Here is a 20015-nt window from a genome sequence, read left to right on the forward strand (position 1 = left end):
AACCAACAAAGGCACATTTGTTGGACTTAGCATCAAGCTTACTTCTTTCAGCAGAGTCTATGTGTACATAAGAAATACAACCAACACTCTTAAGTGTGAAAGGTTATTTCTTTCTTGCTCCAAACTTCCTCTGGTATTCTGTCATCCAAAGGAACTGAGGGCCCACGGTTGATCAAGTAAGCTGCAGTGTTGATTGCTTCAGCCCATAGAAATTTGGGCAAGCCGGCATGTATCCTCATACTTCTGGCACGTTCATTCAGAGTTCTGTTCATGCGCTCTGCTACACCATTATGTTGCGGTGTCTTGGGAACTGTTGTCTCCATCTTGATCCCATTGTTTGCGCAGAAATCTCTGAATCTACTGTCTCTGTACTCTCCTCATTGTCAGACCTCAACCGCTTGACTTTCAAACCAGTCTCATTTTCCCCATGGCCTTCCATTTCTGAAGATATCGAAGACTTCTGATTTCTTCTTCAGAAAATAAACCCACACCTTCCTTGTTGAATCATCGATGAAGGTGACATAATATAGTGAGCCTGCAAGAGATGGAACTGGGGATGTCCCCATACATCAGTATGAACCAATTCTAACCTTTCTGCCTTGGGTGTCTTGCCAATCTTTGCAAAACTGACTTTCTTTTGTTTGCCAAAGATGCAATCCTCGCATAGTCCGACATCTACATTTTTAGATCCGACAGCTTCCCTTTTGACAAAAGTGTCTTCATCCCTTTCTCGCTCATATGGCCAAGCCTTTGGTGCCATAGGTTTGATTTTCCATCAGCATCTGCTACTGCAATGATATTCTCTAAATTTGAGGTTACATAGAGAGTACCATCTTCTTACCACGAGCAATGACGAGTGCTCCTTTGGTAATCTTCCATTCACAGCCTGAAAAGGTTGTGCTATATCCTTCTCCATCAAGCTGTCCAACAGAAATCAGATTTCTTTTGAGGCCAGGAATATGTCTCACTCCTGTCAGCTTCCAGGTGGTCTGGTTTGGCAACTTTAGTCGGATGCCTCCTTTTCCGACGATCTTTAAGGTTTCATCATCAGCAAGATGAACCTTCCCAAAATCACCACTGACATAGTTCTCCATGATTTCTTGGCATGGGGTGGAGTGGAAAGATGCCTCTGAATCCAAGATCCATGATTCAATCGGACTGTTGACGCTTAGAATCATGGCATCACCTGTCTCCTCTGTCACGTTGGCAGATTCCTGTGCACCGGTATCTTCTTCAGTGCTCGGCAATCTCTTTTAAAGTGACCTTTCTTGCCACAATTATAACAGGTAAAATCTTTCTTTCCCGTTCTAGATTTTCCCGTGGATTTTGATCTGCCACGATTTGAATATCTTTCTGAAGTTCTTCCTCTAGACTCCGTGTGCAAGGCTGAGGAGATTGATGCTTCACCCGATTCTCTCCGTCGAATTTCTTCACTCAGTACCAGATCCCGAACATCGTCGAATTTTAATTTGCTGTTTCCCGACGAACTGTTGACTGCTGTAACAGTAGCATTCCAACTGTCTGGTAGAGATGATAAGAGAATTAAAGCTCGAACTTCATCATCGAACTCAATTTCCACTGAACTCAACTGGGTTGTGATTGTGTTGAGTTCATTTAGGGTTGTGCCACCGATGCCCCTTCCGTCATCCGCAAATTGAATAATCGCCTCATCAAATGAACTTTGTTTGAGGCCGATGGCTTCTCATACATACTGGAGAGAGCCGCCATAAGACCCGCCGTGGTCTTTTCCTTGCTATGTTGAAAGCAAAATTTCGGGACAACGTCAGTCGGATGACTCCGAGGGCTTGTCGTCGAGAAGAGCCCAGTCTTCATTCTTCATGCCCTCTGGTTGCTTTCCTGAGAGAGGTTGATAAAGATTTTTCTGGTACAGAAAATCTTCAATCTGCATCTTCCAAAAGCCAAAGTCCGCACCATCGAACTTTTCAATTTTCACCTTCCCTTCGTCTGCAGCCATCGCTTCCACTCGAATCTGGCTTCTTTTGGATCGTTTCTGACAATTCTTGCGAACCACCGTGTATTAGAACACCACCGTCGACAAACTTGTATCGCCGACCGAAATTTCACTATTCACGAAATTCACTATTCACGTGAATAGTAATGAATAGTAACCTCACAGAAAAATTGACAAAATTCACAACCAAAAGCTCTGATTACCAGTTGTAGGAAATAAACCGAGTACAAGTAATTTCCCTATAACCAGATTAGTGAGAATGCGAAATAAAAGCGGAAAAATAATACCCGAAAATTGATAACGGAGTTCAGCCAATTGTGCTTACGTCTCCGAGCTGCTGCAGATCTTTTACTAAGAGAGAAAATTTACAGGTGTTTACAAACACTCACTACTCACAAGAAAGCTCTCTAGTATAGGAAGAAAGAAAGTTTTGGGATGATTTTGAAGCTAAATGGGTAAGGGTATTTATAGTAGAAACTTAGGGACTAATCTTTGAAAATACCCTAAAGTGCAATGACTAAGTGAATTTACCCATTCCTATTTTCAACAAACATCTACCAAAATTTTACCAAACTTTGAAAAACATTTTTCAAAGAAACATTTACCAAACTTTGAAAAAAACATTTTCCAAAGTTGGTTGCCAAACTTTGAAACTTTTAACAGGATCTTCTTCGTTTTCATCGCTTTTACCATGTTTCTTCCAGTCATGGTGATCATGCCACAGAAATTTGCTATCTTCTTTACTCTTGGATGTGGCTATATCATCGGATGATTCTCCTACCATGTGTGTCGCAACTTTGGATATGGTGCTACACTTGTAATGTTTAGGTTATTCATTAACACTTGTTTTTGGAAGACATTGTAAGGGTTAGTTTATACTGTTTAGTTACTGATTCTTCTATGATATTTTATCCTATAGTTTTAAGTTGTATAACCAGGTCAGTTCATCTTAATATGTTTGTACTTATGGAACAATGCTAACAAACAATTCTTTTTGTATTTGTTTCTTGGGTTAGCTCTTGAACTAAACGTTTTAGTTCTTACTATTTTATATGTTTTAGATTCCTTTCTCCATTGTTCGGTTATGGTAAACTGTAGAGGAACGATTTGAGAAATTGAATTATGATAATGGGTTTGGATCGAGCTTTTGAAATTAAACCCAAGTTTCATTATCGTTTTACTGTCATTTTCCAGTAACCAAACCAGTTGTATTTGTTTAAACTTCAAATTCTCCATATGTTATTATATGCTTTTATTCCTTTTTTTTATACTAGGGATTGAAGTCAATCTTGGAATACCACACCTTTATCATTCCAACAGTGTTCGGGGAAAGCTTCATATTACTCGGGTATATTGTTCTGAACAAACAAAGAGCGTTTATATGGATTTGAAAAGTTAGTTTTTGAGGTTTTGACCCTTCATAATGGAGTGCATTGTTTATATAGTGTATATTGGTTAATAATTGGGGCATAGTTGTTAGTTCTTCGAAAAATAAATAAACGAACACAAATACAACACTAAAAATTAAATGAATACAAATTAAACATAAATATTTATAAAAATAAATAAACAAATACAAATAAAATCCTATTCATTCAAACTTAATTTATTTACCCCAATAATTATGTATCAAAAATTTTATGCATCATCTTCGTTTTTACTATTTACGCTTAAAAATCTAGAATTTTACTCAAAAAACTTTAATATATGAAGAATTTTCACAATGTAAACATTTAGTTAAATGTTGATGTAAAATTTTAATATATTTTTACATAAATTATATAAAATTTAATATAAATTAAAATTAAAATAATACATAATATATTTAAATACCCAAGTAATATATTATCAACAAATAGATATTTTATATAAATAATTTTTCTTTAAATATTTAGAATTTCACTTGTTAAAAAAATAAAAAAGGATAATTTGGTAAAATATACATTCCAGTAATCTTTTATTCATTCAACCAAACATTGTAATCTTATATTCCTGCCAAACCAACCAAACACAATAATGTAACATTCTCAGTAATCTTATTCTCTGATAATCTTTTATTCTCACTGATAATTTTACATTCCGTGAACCAAACGCACCCTAAGAGATTTTGAATTAGGGCACGACATCTTGTGGATTGATATACCTCGTATTGGTTGTGCAATGATGCAGTGAAAGATGTCAAGAAGGTGATGGAAAGAAATTCTCCGAAGCAAATCAGTGCAGCAATTGAGAATTTGTTGAAAACTGGAAGATTGATAACACAAACAGGTTTAGATTTACAGCAGGTCAGCTCTTTCATTCATCTCTAACTTTGAATTATATGTGTGTATTTCAAATTATTGTACAGTAGAAAATTATTAATGAGCTTTCTTTTGTTTCATTAGAGGGCTGGTTTCACGGTTCAGGCAGAGAGGCTTAACTACCATCAATTCATTTCGTTCTTTCGGTCCGTTCATCGCGGGGCTTCGTTTGCCGGACTTCGTACGACCAGTGTTCGGAAGTTGCTACCTGAGTATGCATCTGCTTGCCAACATTAGGGGTGTAAACGAGCCGAGTCGAGCTCGAGTATTGCTGAGCTTGACTCGGCTCGAAAACTCTTAAATGGAGCTCGAGTCAACTCGAAAACTCGCGAGCTTAAAATTTTCAAGCTCGACTCAAACTCGAAATCCTGAATTGAAGCTCGTGAGCAGCTCCAAAAGGCTCGAAATGAAGAAAAAAATTCTTAAACTTAACTCGATTGAAGTCTCAAACTCGAACCTGAACCTTAAATACATAAAAATCTTATTATATTTTTAAAAAAATCATTACATAAATATTAATATTATTAATAATTTATTTTTTTTAAAATAAAATCTTAATATATTATATTTTCGAGCAGCTCACGAGCTGTTCGAGTCGAATATCAAGTAGTTCATTTTGGCTCATTAAGAACTCGAGTTGAGCTCGAGCTCGGATCGAGTCCATTCGATCCGAGAATTTATCGAGCCTTGATCGAGTCAATCTCAAATAACTCGCGATATATCTCGTCTCATTTACAGTCCTAGCAAACATAGTCATCCATTTGTTTCTGTTTCTTTTGATTTATAGATCTTGGGGATTTCTTTGCCCGGTGCATACTCCTGATGGTGAGCCTTGTGGGTTTCTGAACCACATGACGTGTACTTGCCGTAAGTTTAAATGGAAGTACTCATTAGATGTTTTAGCTTTTTCTTGTCATTGTTAGCCCTATTTTTGTGATTGTTCTTTCTTGTTTCTGCATGAACCAAGAGATTCTAGAGGTTAACGAATAATTATTATTCTTAAAAGTTCCAGTTTCGAGTATGAACAAGTCCATCCACGTACAAGTGTGACCTCTGACATGTTACAGGGATTCAAAATTTAAGGGCTTCACATTTTGAAAAAATTTATGCTAATGCAAAAGAAATTGTAAAATAATTATTTTTCTGCACGCGTGAAGAAAACTTAATGAAAATGTCAGTCATTTTAATTTCTACATAAATTCTCTCCTCATCAATTTTATGTCCTCTACATCAACCAAAAAAACTCTTGATATTCGTTATTAATTCTCATGGCAAGATTTAATAAAAAAAATCAAATCCTAAACGCTGAATTTTGATATTTTAATTTTGTTTTATTATAAATATTTTAAGAGTCTCATTATAAAAAGTAGTATAGGGCGTACACATTCTTAGGGATTGACCTATATACGACGTTTTTAGGGATATTTGAACATCAATTGTCAAATGATTGAGACAAAATTATAAAATATCAAAATTCAGCGTATTAGGATTTGAACATCTTTTGGGAGTCTCGTCAGTAGGATCCTACCGCCGTGGTGAAATATTTTTTTCTTTTCTAGCCATAAAGGAAAAGGAACAAAAATATACATGCTTGTGCTTTTTTATTTCTTATCAGAAAATTGGTAAATTCTAGATGTGTATTCTTGTGTATTTGACATGTAATTTCTTGGTTTAATTCAGGAATCACATCGTACTACGACACAGGGAAATACTAGAAAATATTTTGAAATAAGAAGGGCTATTTTTGTTGTTCTAGTTGAGGAAGGAATGATACCTTCATTGCCAAAAGTTGATCATGTTGGACCTTCTCAAGCTCTTCCTGTTCTTTTAGATGGTTGTGTTATTGGCTCTTTATCATCTGGTAAAGGTGATCACGTTGTTGCAAATTTGCGGAAACGGAAAGTGCCAGTGTGTTTTTAGGCCTGCAAATGAACCGATCGAATACGAACGATAGTATGTTCATGTTCGTTCGTTTAACTTTAACCGAACAAACAAATGATCCCTTTATTCTAGTTCATTTTTTATGGAATTCATTTAAAATTTTGTATATTGTACATCAGATCCCTGATGACTTGGAAGTGGGATATGTTCCTTTGAGCTTGGGTGGAACATATCCTGGTTTGTACCTGTTCACTTTTCCATCAAGATTCATTATGCCAGTCAGAAATATTTCTAGCCCTTCTGCAGATGGAAAGGATATCGAACTTATTGGGCCATTTGAACAGGTGAATTCAGCTCTCTTCTGGCATTTACATCTTTATCATTTATATGTTCAAATTTCAGACTTCATTCACATCGACCATTTATAAATTCTAAGTTTGCAGACATGAAATATTATTCTGTTTTGCAGGTTTTCATGGAAATAAAATGTGCAGATGGAGGGGATGAAGGAAGAAGTACTACTTTCCCTGCAACTCATGAAGAAATCATGCCAACTGCAATGCTTAAGTGGTTGCTAATCTTACACCTTGGTCCGACCATAATCAAAGTCCACGTAACATGTACAAGTGCCAGGTTTTTTACCATCTTCCTAAAAGGTATAATGACAAAATCATCCCCATCTGTGCAAATGATCACGATCTCTGTTTTTTTAAGCATTTTAACTCTCAACAGTCTAATTTTTTTTATCAAGATACCCTTGTTAGAAGGAAACTTTTAGTTGACTAACGGTCAACACATATTACCGACGTGATATTTTTACATGTGCTTAATTACTAACGTGGTGTATGTCACATCACCCATAGTTATGATGTGTTATGTGTCATGTTATCCATAGTGATGACATGGTATGTACCATGTAAGTAATTAAGTACATTTGAAAATGTTATGTCGACAACATTTGTTGACCGTTAGTCAACTATTGATTTCCTTCCGGTAAGGATTTTTTTTTCCAGAAGTTGAAACCTTGAAAGTTAAAATGCTAAAAAAAAAGAACAGAAGTCAAAGTGACAATTTGTATGAGAATCGAAGATAATTTTATCATTATGCCTTTCAAGATTGTATTCTATGATTAAATGTTCAATATTTTACTCTCCACTACATTTGTGTTTGTAGATGGCAAAACAAACAATGGCCTTTTCTTTACATGCACTTCTGCACGTGCAGATCAAAAGCTGTATCACCTTCAGTTCTTTCTCCTTTCGTTCTTTGTTCCTTTCTGGTTTACAGCTTGTATTGTGTAGATACAACATGGAGGATGCCATGATTTTAACAAGCCATCTGTGGAACGTGGAATGTGTCATGGAAAAATAGACCAGGTTTGCTCTTTTCCCTTGCTGCATTTTTTATTGCTTTTGTTTCTCATCTTTTTAGTTATAAGTATTCCAACTTATAGAACCAATATCGATATAGGGACAGATACGGAACGTGAAACAATAATTTCCAAAGTTTTATGGTACGGGTACGGCAAGGGCATATTAAATATAACTAAATTTTAAAATTAGTAATTACTACAAAATCACGTATTATACTCGTATCTAATTTTCTGCTTGTACTATCTTCGTTTAACGAAAATATCTTGAGTTTCCAACATCCGATTGAGGCGTATCAAGATTTAATAGAAAGAAAACTGAAAGACAGTTCATACGTAATAAGACATCTCAACCCAGAAATGTCCGAATCTTATCTGAAAATCCGTTGTAAGTCAGCTGATATTCCAAGCTTCAAAATCAACTTCAATTTCTTATTCAAAATCATTTTTATTTATTATTTTTAAGTTAAATATAAAAAATAACTCTAGGCATGCGTGTGAAGATCAAACGTTGTCCCTGGACATCTTTGAAAATCTCTTCAACATATCCAACTAATTCTAGTTATACACCCTTTAACATGGGACATCTTTAGTACATATCTAAAATGTATCCGCCCATATCAATCTCGGAGACATATTGGGTACTCAAAAAACGGTACTAAATTACTGTACTCCTGCAACATAGACCAAATCTTTATGAGACTGATCAATTTGCTCTTTATTGCAGGTCAAGATTAACAGTATTACTATTTATAATCGTCAGGATTTAAACATCCAACCTTTTTTTTTATATGCGACTTGTACTATCGTTTATCCTAGTGTTGGTAGACGGAAACAATAGACTTGTGTGATCGTAAGAGCAAGTCGGATCGAGGACAAACAATTTTCAAAAGAGAACATTCAGATAAAGCAATATCTTGTTTTGTTGATTCGGATGGACTTCCATTTATGGGGCGGGTTAGCTTCTTTTATGTAATTTATTCCTTTCATTATTCAAATGAGGTAAAACTCAGACTCTGCTGCTATTATTTTGTTGTCCAACTCATTGGTGGAAATTTTCAGGTGATACATGGAAATGAACCTTACTGGAGTACCATTAATCAGGTCACAAATTCAAAGAGAACTTACACCCGTAAGGGTTCAGAAGTGGCTATTGTTGACTATGTTGCTGTTGATACGAAAAATAAGCAGCAGCTTCAGAAGGTAAGCAACACATCATCTTTCATGGTCACCTATTAGGGTATAAATAAACAGAGCATTCGAATAACTGTTTATGAACCGTTTTATAAAGTTCTTTTATGTTTGTTTATTAAGTTTTTCTATTTTGAGTAGGTCAATATTCATTTCCGACATCCAAGAAACCCTGTCATTGGTGACAAATTTAGCAGCATACATGGGAAGAAAGGTGTTTGCTCTCAGTTGTGGCCTGATATCGATATGCCGTTCTCTGGAGTTACAGGAATGCGCCCTGATCTTATAATCAATCCTCATGCGTTTCCGTCGAGAATGACGATCGGAATGCTTGTGGAATCCGTTGCTGCCAAGGTACTAAATGCACTATATGCTTAATCCATGCTTGTGGCATTGAAACATGGATTCTAATATATTTTGTATCACAGGGAGGAAGCTTACGTGGGAAATTTGTGGATGCAAAACCATTTTCCGATGCAATCAAGGGAGCTGATGGAAAGACCGAAACAGGGTCCGAGTCTCTTATTGATGAACTCGGTTCCATGTTAAGAGCTCGTGGGTTCAATTACCATGGAGCAGAGCTAACATGCGAGATATTCATAGGCCCTGTTTATTATCAGCGTCTTAGACACATGGTTTCTGACAAGTATCAGATTCGTGCCACCGGACAAGTTGATTATATAACCCAACTGCCGATCAAAGGAAGAAAGCGCGGTGGAGGTATTCGTTTCGGGGAGATGGAACGAGACTCTATGCTTGCTCATGGAGCTGCATACTTATTACATGATAGGCTCCATACATGTTCCGATTACCACATTGCAAATGTCTGCTCTGTGTGTGGAAGCATCCTTACTCCCGCGATTCTCCATACACAAAAATCGAGTCGTTAGAGAGATCAGCGGGTTGCCTCCCGGGCGGGCTCCAAAGAAGGTTATGACGAGACATTGAGAATTAGTATTAAAACGACAGTGAAATGCAATTGTTATGATGAGATGTGGACTAAACCGTAAGAGTTCAATTGAGGGGCAAAAATATGTTGATTTTATTTAGTGATTAATTTGGAGGATCAAATGTCAATTATCCCAAGAGAGGGCACATTAATGGCCTAGTAACATGAAGATGAAAAAATAACTAAAACTTGATTCATAAATCTGCAAAACTGGGGTTCTAAAATTGGACCCCAAAAAAAAGGCCTTGGACAGAACAGTGTCAACAATTCGGTATCAAGCAGAAAAGATTTGTTGCTAAAACTAAATCTACAATTCCAAGAGCATTGTCCTGCAAAGTGTTGAAAGCAGAGGGTTCATCACCACCTATTGTTTGGTGGTTTAACCTTATAAATACGAACTATCCAGTTCGATGTCGTAAACGCCTCTTCCAAGTGCTCCAGTTTAATGTCTTTATTTCCGATTTCAACGCCTCGAGCTCGATCATATCTGCAATATTAGAACACAGTCAAAAAAATTAGCATTATAGCTGCTATAATACCACATCCCTTTCTCCAATAGATATACCCCCATGAAATACAAAACCGGACCAGAAGCCAGTGGCAAAGCATTTATTTGCATCTAATATTAAAATCTTACTTGTAATTAATAAATTGAATCTTAAACTCTTGATTTTATATAAAAATATCATCTCGTTGATATTTAATATTTATTTCACATCAAGTTACGGTTTAAACATTAATATTTATATATATATATATATATATGCACACACCAAAACCAACAAGTCGACTTCAGTATATATACATGTGGAGATGTGTACTACCAATAAGTTGAAAACGATATGCTTACCCAGGAGGTTTGCCATATTCTGTCAGCATCTCTCCAAACCGATAGTAACATAGCTTGTACCTGAAAGTAGAGATAAAAAAGTATAAACAAAGATTTTCAACATCCAAAATCACTAGAGCACCAAAGAATGAATACATACATATATCATATACCAAATGAGAGAAATGATATCTTAGAGATCTTACATGAGGCAATTCAACATTTTATGAGCTGCGCCTTTATCAACACGATATTCACCATTAACGAGGTAATCAGGTTCCTTAATTACAGGGAACACTCCACCTCCGATTCTCACCATCCATAAAATCTATTTGCCAATAATATATAATTAGAATACGGTAATCGCGCTTCCAAAAGGACAGAAGAAAAACGGAACTTGGGAAACCCAAAACAAAAGATTACGATGACAGCATTAGCACAGAGACCGTAGAAAACCACTTCTATATGACCAAAACAAGCTTCCATGATTTGAAGAAAAGAAACATTCAAGGCACCTTTTACACGATGCATTAGGTTGCAGCATTCAGAGACAAAAGTAATATATAAAATAAGAGTAATTTCCGGTCTTACTTGTTAATGTCGTCGGATGAATAACCTGTAACACCTCCAAAGACAACTAATACATAATCCACGTCAAGGGATCTCATTATCTCAATAGCCTCGTCTTCATAAGATGACATTGCACGCCCAACCGTGGCGATATGCGTATTATTCCAAGTGTTGTTGTCAACAATAACAGTTCTGTTTCCCATGGCAGTTATTTGATACCCATAATCCCACCAGGACATCACCTTAGCATCTGGAGGAGTATTTTGCCGAAGCCAAAAATAGGCTTCACGATAATCATCAAAAATAACTCTGTTCCCGTGGGCACCTCTCGCAGCCAACACAATTGAAGGAGAAGAGTACGCTTCTGATGTGACCCATGTACAGTGGGTAGCGTACTTACTAAGCAAATAAAAGGCACCAAAGAGCAGTGCAATCGCCCCATTTTTCTGGAAAGGCTGGGATTGGTCGAGTAAAGCCTGCTTGGAAAACAAGGAAGATCATTATTTCTTGGGTTTACCCCCAAACAAATTCATAACATGTTTTAAGTCGCGACTTATTAGGCCGGGATTAGCTCCTTTAGCAAAAAGCCAAAAACAAAAGCACCAAAACAAATTCTTGCACGACGTGTTAGAACAAAGCAGGCAATTTGATGCCAAACAACTAATCAACGAATTATACCCACAGTAAAGCTAGAACAAATCTACCCGTGAGGGAGAGAGTGCGATAAAATGGCAGGGAGATGTTACCTTCGAAGATGCCTTTGAGCTGCTACTTCCCTTAGTGGAGCCAGTTTGGACACCCTTGTTCTTCGACCTCAACAACACAGTCAAGTTCTTCACAGTAGCGGAAACAGCAATAGCACTAATAAGACAAACGGCAGGTGTGGCAACAAGAATCAATCGAACCATAACACCGGCAAAATACATGCTTGTCAGACCATACATGACAATAAATATAGTGGCATCTGACAACCGCTTGAAACAGAAATAAAGACCGGCTGGGAAAAGGAAAAGCAGGATATGGAAATCAAACATGAAAGATGACCACGCCGTTGGCTGATGCTCGGAGACAGATGCAATAATAGGGATGTGATCCTTGGCATAGGTTGGATCCAGCAAAGAGTAAAACCTTCCTGTCCAAGGTGAAATATAACCAGATAACATGCCTAATCCCAAAGCAATAGTGCCCACAGCGACTGCACATGTCACGGTGATCCTCAAAAAAGCTTGGAACAATTTTGTGTCACTTAACATGTGCTTCACCCAATCTAAAAAGTAGAAAACCTGCACAAGAAGTCCAAATATGATTAATGTAAAAATCAGAAAACCAAGTCCATTTCATCATATGAAAATAAACTTGGTTTTTTTCCCCTACTTGCAATGACCTTCGGATAACTAGAATGCATGCCAAGAAGAATTATCCCACTCAAAAACAGGTTTCACTGAAAACTAAAGTTCCTTTCCTATGTTACCTTCAACTTTTGATGATAAAAAACACTAGTTCCACTAAAATGGAATAAACCAAACATCGGAAAAGAAATTCCCTCCAGTTTATGCTTGTGCTTAGACTTAGTAATTATTATACCCTTGTCATGTTCAACTATATTATCGGGTCTAATCATATTTGATTTAAGATTTTTATACTTGAAAATATTTTGATACACTAATAATTCATATTATATAGGTTTAGCGACATTCATGTATCGGTTTTTTGTTCTGATCATCGCATAAGTAAAAACATAAACCAATTGTTTCAACTAGATCAATGCTACAAAAAAATCATAATGCTAGGCTAGAAAAATAAAAGAAACAGCTCGAAATATCATGCAAACCTGCAACAAGAAGAAGACTCCCATGGCGGCCATATGTTCACCAGACTGCACATGTTGAAACCCAACAAACCGAATCTGCATAGCAAGCAACATTCCCAAAACATACATACAATTATACGCAACATATAATCTCATCGAATACCTCCCGGTAATCAAAAGCACCAGTACATATAGTGGGATCAAGTTAATAATGAAAACATATCCTCCCCAGGCTGAAACCATGTAAAAATAACCGAAAGCCGAAGCCAAACTCCAAGCCAACGATCCCGTATTAACCGCCTTCACAAACAAGTAAAACGTGGAAAGCAAGGCGAAAATGGCGACCCCTTCATTATCATAAGAACCGGCGACGGACCTCGATATGTAACCGGGACACACGGCGATCAGAATGGCGGCAACGAGTCCGGCGCCGGTATCCCAGATTTCTTTCCCGAAGAAATAAGCGACTAGGGTAGTATTCGAAGCGAAAAACGGGCGGTCAAAACGCAGACCTCGCGGATATGGACGGCGAAACGGAGGAAATGGAGGATGCGATAAATGAAAACGGCGGTCACCATGAGACCGGGGTAAAGCGTGCCACCGACGATTCGGCCTAAAGGGTACCAGCTTTCGTAGTCGAACCAGTTCCAGAAATCGTAAAACCCATTTTGGGTGAGGTAAAGAGTGGTGCGATAATTGAAGTATGGGTCGAATTCATGGATCATGGATTCATAACGAAGAACAGAGAAAAGACGGGTAATGAAGGCTAAAATGTAGACGAGACAGAGGATCGAGACGCGGATCAAGAGTTCTTGTTGCTTGGTTTTGAGTTTGAACGACTTTACCAGATCTGAAATGGGCATGTTCGCCATTGTCGACATGGTTTGATTTACTGAAAATTATGGGTCTGGTAAAGTTTTTTTTTTCTTTTCTAAGGGATCATATCGAGGAAGTGGAAGATGAAAAATTGAAAGATTTGATAACTCAAAACCCTCAAAACACACAAACACTGAGATTGTCGGAAGCAGTTGAAGTTCTGAGTTCTCATAGGACCACTTCTCTGGTCTCAAAAGCTATTCATTGTTTGGGTCTGTTAATGTTAAATTTGGGCTTTTGTACTTTTGTTTTGGTCCAAATTTTAGTTCTTTTCTTGTTGGGTTTTTTTAAGTAAGCAAAGGATCTTTAGATTATATGTCGTTTTGTTTGGTATTTAATTATTAAAAATTACAAATAATTTTATGATATAAAATTTTATTTTGTTGACTTTTTCATTATTAAAAGTTACAAAATAGTCACTTAATTATTTATATGTTTTAAATTCATCATTTTATGTTAAAAATTTAGTGGTCGTCTAAGTTTCATGTTAACATGTTGCTGAAATATAAAAAATATGATCTCATAATCATTTGAGCTGTATTTTGTGGATCGACTCTCTGTTTATATTATGTCATCGAACTAGTGCTCGAAAGAAACAATGGTATTAACTGACATTATTAAAATATAATTTTATCATATCTCAATTAGCATATTAACATACGGAAAAAGACGAGTTTAGAACATATGAATAGTCAGGTGATTATTTTATAACTTTTAATAGTCGGATGTTCAACAAAAGAATACCATGTAATCAAAAAATCATTTTATAACTTTTTTAATAGTCATGAGATTTAACTAAACACGCTCTACAGTCAAGTAATCATTTGTATACTTTAATTTTTTTTTTATGACTTGAGTGGTTTGTATGCATAGTTAGACTAGCAAACTCCTCCAAATCTTAGGCAATAGGTTATAATATCTAATTTATTTTTAATTCGGATATTTTATATTTAGAATATATTAGAATTCAGTTATTTTAAAAAATCAGACATAAAATAATAGATATATTAACCTTTAAATATCTATTATCAGAATTCGATTTTTATAATACAAAACTGTTATTTTTATATGGTTTAATATAAAATAGTGAAATCTGATTTTGATATTCAAAAATTTTTATGTATTTTTCTTTTTAATTTCTTAAGGAATCCGTTAAGAAGAGTATAATGATTAATCCTCCACGATCAATAAGTCTAAAGGAATAGACACTAGTCACTAGAATTTATATTCTGAAGATATATGTTAGAGCCAAAGATCTCAATTGATCTAATTATTGAAAGGAATTACTCAGATCTATGTGCGCAGCACAGCTCTTGAAAATTGAAGGTGAATGTGTTAATGAAATGTGTATCAATGTAGAGGTCCATAGATATTAACATAAATTCTATGTTCAGATATCTATTTGGTCACTCACATATTACTTTATATATGTCACTCCATTTTTTTTTTTTTGGATCATTCTAACGTTATGTTTTGATTTTTTTAAAAGTTTTCATTGATCCTCAAGTTCATGGGGCAATTCGTAATCAAGTTGTATTCGACGTAAGTGGACGGACATCTGGTGTGATGTAGATGTAATGCTGCAACTGTAATTTTCTGTTGAGAATGAACTAATATCCCAATGCTCAGATTGTGTTGGTTGATTGGTGGGGACACAGTCACCTTGACCGCTTCTAAGTATCTCTAGTTCCATGGCCACTTCTTTCATCGTTGGTCTAAGTCTCCCATCCTAGTTTAAGCTTCTTTTGGCAAGTTCAGCAACTGCAACTACCTCATCCTTTAGACCATCTTTCATAACTTCAGCATCAACAATCTCCGGTAGACGATTTTCTTCCATCGTTGACAAAAAATACACGACTAAGCCTCTCGCTTCTTCCGATCTAAATTTCGAGATCTCAATTTGCCCCGTCAAGAGCTCGACAATAACCACTCCGAAACTATACACGTCACTTTTTTTTCAGTGAACTGACTTGACCGAAAGTATTCAGGGTCTAAGTACCCGAAAGTCCCTAGCACTTGATCAGTAGTCAAGTGAGTTTGATCAATGCCTACTAATCTAGAAGTTCCTAAATCTGATACTTTCGCTCTAAACTTCTCATCTAATAGTATGTTACTTGATTTGATATCTCGGTGATAAATGGGGACCGATGCAAACGAGTGAAGGTATGAAACTCGCAACTGCCGCAGCAATGCGCAACCGCATGTCCCATGACCTCGGGTACTCTTCATTTTGGTCATGGATGAAATGAGAAAGGGTTCCATTGGGGATGAATTCATAAACAAGGACAGGTACTTCAGTCTCCAAGCAGCAACCTAATAGCTAGACAACATTCCTGTGATCGATTTGAGAAAGTATAACGATCTCATTGATAAATTGCTCGAGAAACCCTTGGTTTACAGTCATGGATTTCTTTACTGCAACAATTTTCCGGTCCGGCAACATTCCTTTGTAAACCATACCTTGGCCACCACGACCTAGGATTCTGTTCTTGTTATATTGATCGGTAGCGGCTTCCAGCTCCTCGGAACTGACTAGTTTTGCTTTATCTAAACCACCATCATTTGAAGACAACTTTTTCTGAAACAATAACCCACCATTTATTTCAAAGAGTTTCTGTTTGAGTTTAATGATCTTTCTCCTCTCCAGTACCTTATAAAGCCTCCACACCCCAGCAATTAGAATCAAAATCACTAAACTTGGGCCAAGAACTGCATGAGATCAAAGTAATTGCCACTTATTTGAACAACTCTTACATAATTAATTTGGATCGTATACTAATTATCCTTCCAATTCAGTTTATAGTATTATGATATTAAGATTCAAACTTTAAACGTCGTTTTAGAGATTTAATGTCTTATACGATTAACCTAACTAGTTGTATGAAATATAAAGAATGTAAGTAGCATAGGATTAGATGTACCAACCTAGTAGAGCAAGAATGAGGATACTGTCGGGGCTCGGTTTGATTTGAGTGCAACCTATTCCATTTTTCCAGTCATCACCGTCGAAACCTTTAGAGCATAAACAACTATAGCTTCCAGGTGTGTGTTGAAAAGTCAAGCAAGTAGCCAAAACTTTCAACAATTTTGGCTGGGGATTTTGATGATTTAATGCACCAATTTCGGTATTATTTTTTTGTTGATTTTTTTGCTTGGGATTATTGCACTTTAGTCATTGCACTTTAGGATATTTACAAGATTAATACTCAAGCTTCAACTATAAATATCATAACTCATTTAGCTTCAAAACTATCACAAATCATTTATTTCTCCTAATACTAAAGAGTTTAGAGAGTTTTCTTGTAAGTTATGAGTGTTTTGTAAACACTTGTAAATTTTCTCTCTTTAGTAAAAGATCTGCAGCAGTCCGGAGACGTAGGCATAATTGGTTGAACTCCGTTATCAATTTCGGATATTATTTTTTCCGCTTTTATTTCGTATTCTCACTAATCTGGTTATAGGGAAATTACTCGTTCTCGTTTTATTTCCCAACAGCTGGCATCAGAGCTTTTGGTGGTGAATTTGGTTCGCAGAAATTGTCAGAAACGATCCAAACGAAGCCAGATTCGAGTGGGAGCGATGGCTGCAGACGAAGGGAAGATGAAAATTGAGAAGTTTGATGGTGCGGACTTTGGCTTTTGGAAGATGCAGATTGAAGATTTTCTGTACCAGAAAAATCTATATCAACCTCTCTCAGGAAAGCAACCAGAGGGCATGAAGAATGAAGATTTGGCTCTTCTCGACAGACAAGCCCTTGGAGTTATCCGACTGACGTTATCCCGCAATGTTGCTTTCAACATAGCAAAGGAAAAGACCACGACGGGTCTTATGGCGACTCTCTCCAGTATGTATGAGAAGCCATCAGCCTCAAACAAAATTCACTTGATGAGGCAATTATTCAATTTGCGGATGGCGGAAGGGGCATCAGTGGCTCAACACCTAAATGACCACAATACAACCACAACCCAGTTGAGTTCAGTGAAAATTGAATTTGATGATGAAGTTCGAGCTTTAATTCTCTTATCATCTCTACCAGACAGTTGGAATGTTATTGTGACAGCAGTCAGCAGCTCGTCGGGAAACAGTAAATTGAAATTCGACGATGTTCGGGATCTGGTATTGAGTGAAGAAATTCGACGGAGGGAATCGGGTGAAACATCAACCTCCTCAGCCTTGCACACGGAGTCTAGAGGAAGAACTTCAGAAAAAATTTAAATCGTGGCAGATCGAAATCCAGAATGGGAAAATCAAGAATGGGAAAGAAAGATTTTACCTGTTATAATTGTGGCAAAAAGGGTCACTTTAAAAGAGATTGTCGAGCACCGAAAAAAGATATTGGCGCACAGGAATCTGCCAACATGACAGAGGAGATAGGTGATGCCATGATTCTAAGCGTCAACTGTCCGATTAAATCATGGATCTTGGATTCATGGGCATCTTTCCACTCCACCCTATGCCAAGAAATCATGGAGAACTATGTCAGTGGTGATTTTGGGAAGGTTCATCTAGCTGATGATGAACCTTGAAGATCGTCGGAAAATGAGACATCCGATTAAAGTTGCTAAACCAGACTACCTGGACGCTGAAAGGAGTGAGACATATTCCTGGCCTCAAAAGAAATTTGATTTCTGTAAGACAGCTTGATGGAGAAAGATATAGTACAACCTTTTTAGGCTATGAATGAAAGATTACCAATGGATCACTCGTCATTGCTCGTGGTAAGAAGACTGGTACTCTCTATGTAACCTCAAATTTAGAGAATATCATTGCAGTAGCAGATGCTAATGGAAAATCAAACCAATGGAACCAAAGGCTTGGCCATATGAGCGAGAAAGGGATGAAAACACTTTTGTCAAAAGGGAAGCTGTCGGATCTAAAGAATATAGATGTCGAACTATGCGAGGATTGCATCTTTGACAAACAAAACAAAGTCAATTTTGCAAAGATTGGCAAGACACCCAAGGCAGAAAAGTTAAGGCAGAAAAGTTAGAGTTGGTTCATACTGATATATGAGACCATCTTCAGTTCCATCTCTTGCAAGCTCACTATATTATGTCACCTCCATCGATGATTCTACAAGGAATATGTGGGTTTATTTTTTGAAGAAGAAATCAGAAGTCTTTGATACCTTCAAAAAATAGAAGGTCGTGGTGGAAAATGAGACTGGTGAAACAAAGGAATTTGCTGAGTTTGAGGAGATTTCTGTAAATGATGTTCAGATCAATCCTAAAGCTGTTCAAGAAGAACCAGGCACATCAAAACTGAGACGCTTCTCCAGAATTCCTAAACCAACCCAGCGTTATTCACCTTCTTTGCACTACTTGTTGTTGACTGACAATGGTGAACCAGAGTGCTATGATGAAGCAATACAGGTGGAGGATTCAGTCATGTGGGAGTATTCCATGAAAGATGAGATGGACTCGCTTATGTCAACAAAGACGGTAACTACGGAAAAATTGAAGTTGTGTTCAACTTCAGTTGGCATGCTAGAATAACAAGACCACAAATATTGTTGCATCGATCAAAGTGTGAAGACATATTAAAATCAGTCTTCAAGTGGGAGATTGTTGAAAAGTCAAGCAAGTAGGCCAAAATTTTCAACAATTTTGGCTGGGGATTTCGGTGATTTAATGCACCGATTTCGGTGTTGTTTTTTGTTGATTTTTTTGCTTAGGATTATTGCACTTTAGTCATTGCACTTTAGTCATTGTACTTTGGGGTATTTACAAGATTAGTCCTCAAGTTTCAACTATAAATACCCTAACCCATTTAGCTTCAAAACTAATACTAAAGAGTTTAGAGAGCTTTCTTGTGAGTTGTGAGTGTTTTGTAAACACCTGTAAATTTTTTCTCTTTAGTAAAAGATCTGCAGCAGTCTGGAGACGTAGGTATAATTGGCTAAACTCCGTTATCAATTTCGGGAATTATTTTTTCCGCTTTTATTTCGCATTCTCACTAATCTGGTTATAGGGAAATTACTCGTTCTCGTTTTATTTCCCAACAGTGTGTTATGACATATTCCACCTCTACTACAAGGCTTCAGAGTCTCGCATTCCTTAATATCTGCAAATTTTCAAACATTTCAAACCAGAAAAAGGATTTTGAGCACAAAGTTAAAAATAGAAAATTTCATCAAATTGAATATGTAACGGAGGAGAAATTGATATTTCGTTACCTTGACAGCCGAGATAAGGGTTACCCTGAAAACCGTCAACACACTTGCACAAATATCCGTCGTTATTATCTGGATCTATGCAAGCACTATGTG

General features: G+C 36.7%; 3 pseudogenes; 1 reads left to right on the forward strand and 2 right to left on the reverse strand.

The window, feature by feature from the left end:
• The first annotated feature begins 4119 nt into the window (after positions 1-4119).
• Positions 4120-9661, forward strand: LOC120115604 (annotated as a pseudogene).
• A 172-nt stretch (positions 9662-9833) lies between these two features.
• Positions 9834-13812, reverse strand: LOC120115611 (annotated as a pseudogene).
• Positions 13813-15239: 1427 nt separating this feature from the next.
• Positions 15240-18778, reverse strand: LOC120115621 (annotated as a pseudogene).
• Positions 18779-20015: the final 1237 nt, after the last annotated feature.

Source organism: Hibiscus syriacus, unplaced genomic scaffold (genome assembly GCF_006381635.1).
Source record: "Hibiscus syriacus cultivar Baekdansim isolate YM2019G1 unplaced genomic scaffold, ASM638163v2 tig00110267_pilon, whole genome shotgun sequence".
Classification (NCBI taxonomy): Eukaryota; Viridiplantae; Streptophyta; class Magnoliopsida; order Malvales; family Malvaceae; genus Hibiscus; species Hibiscus syriacus.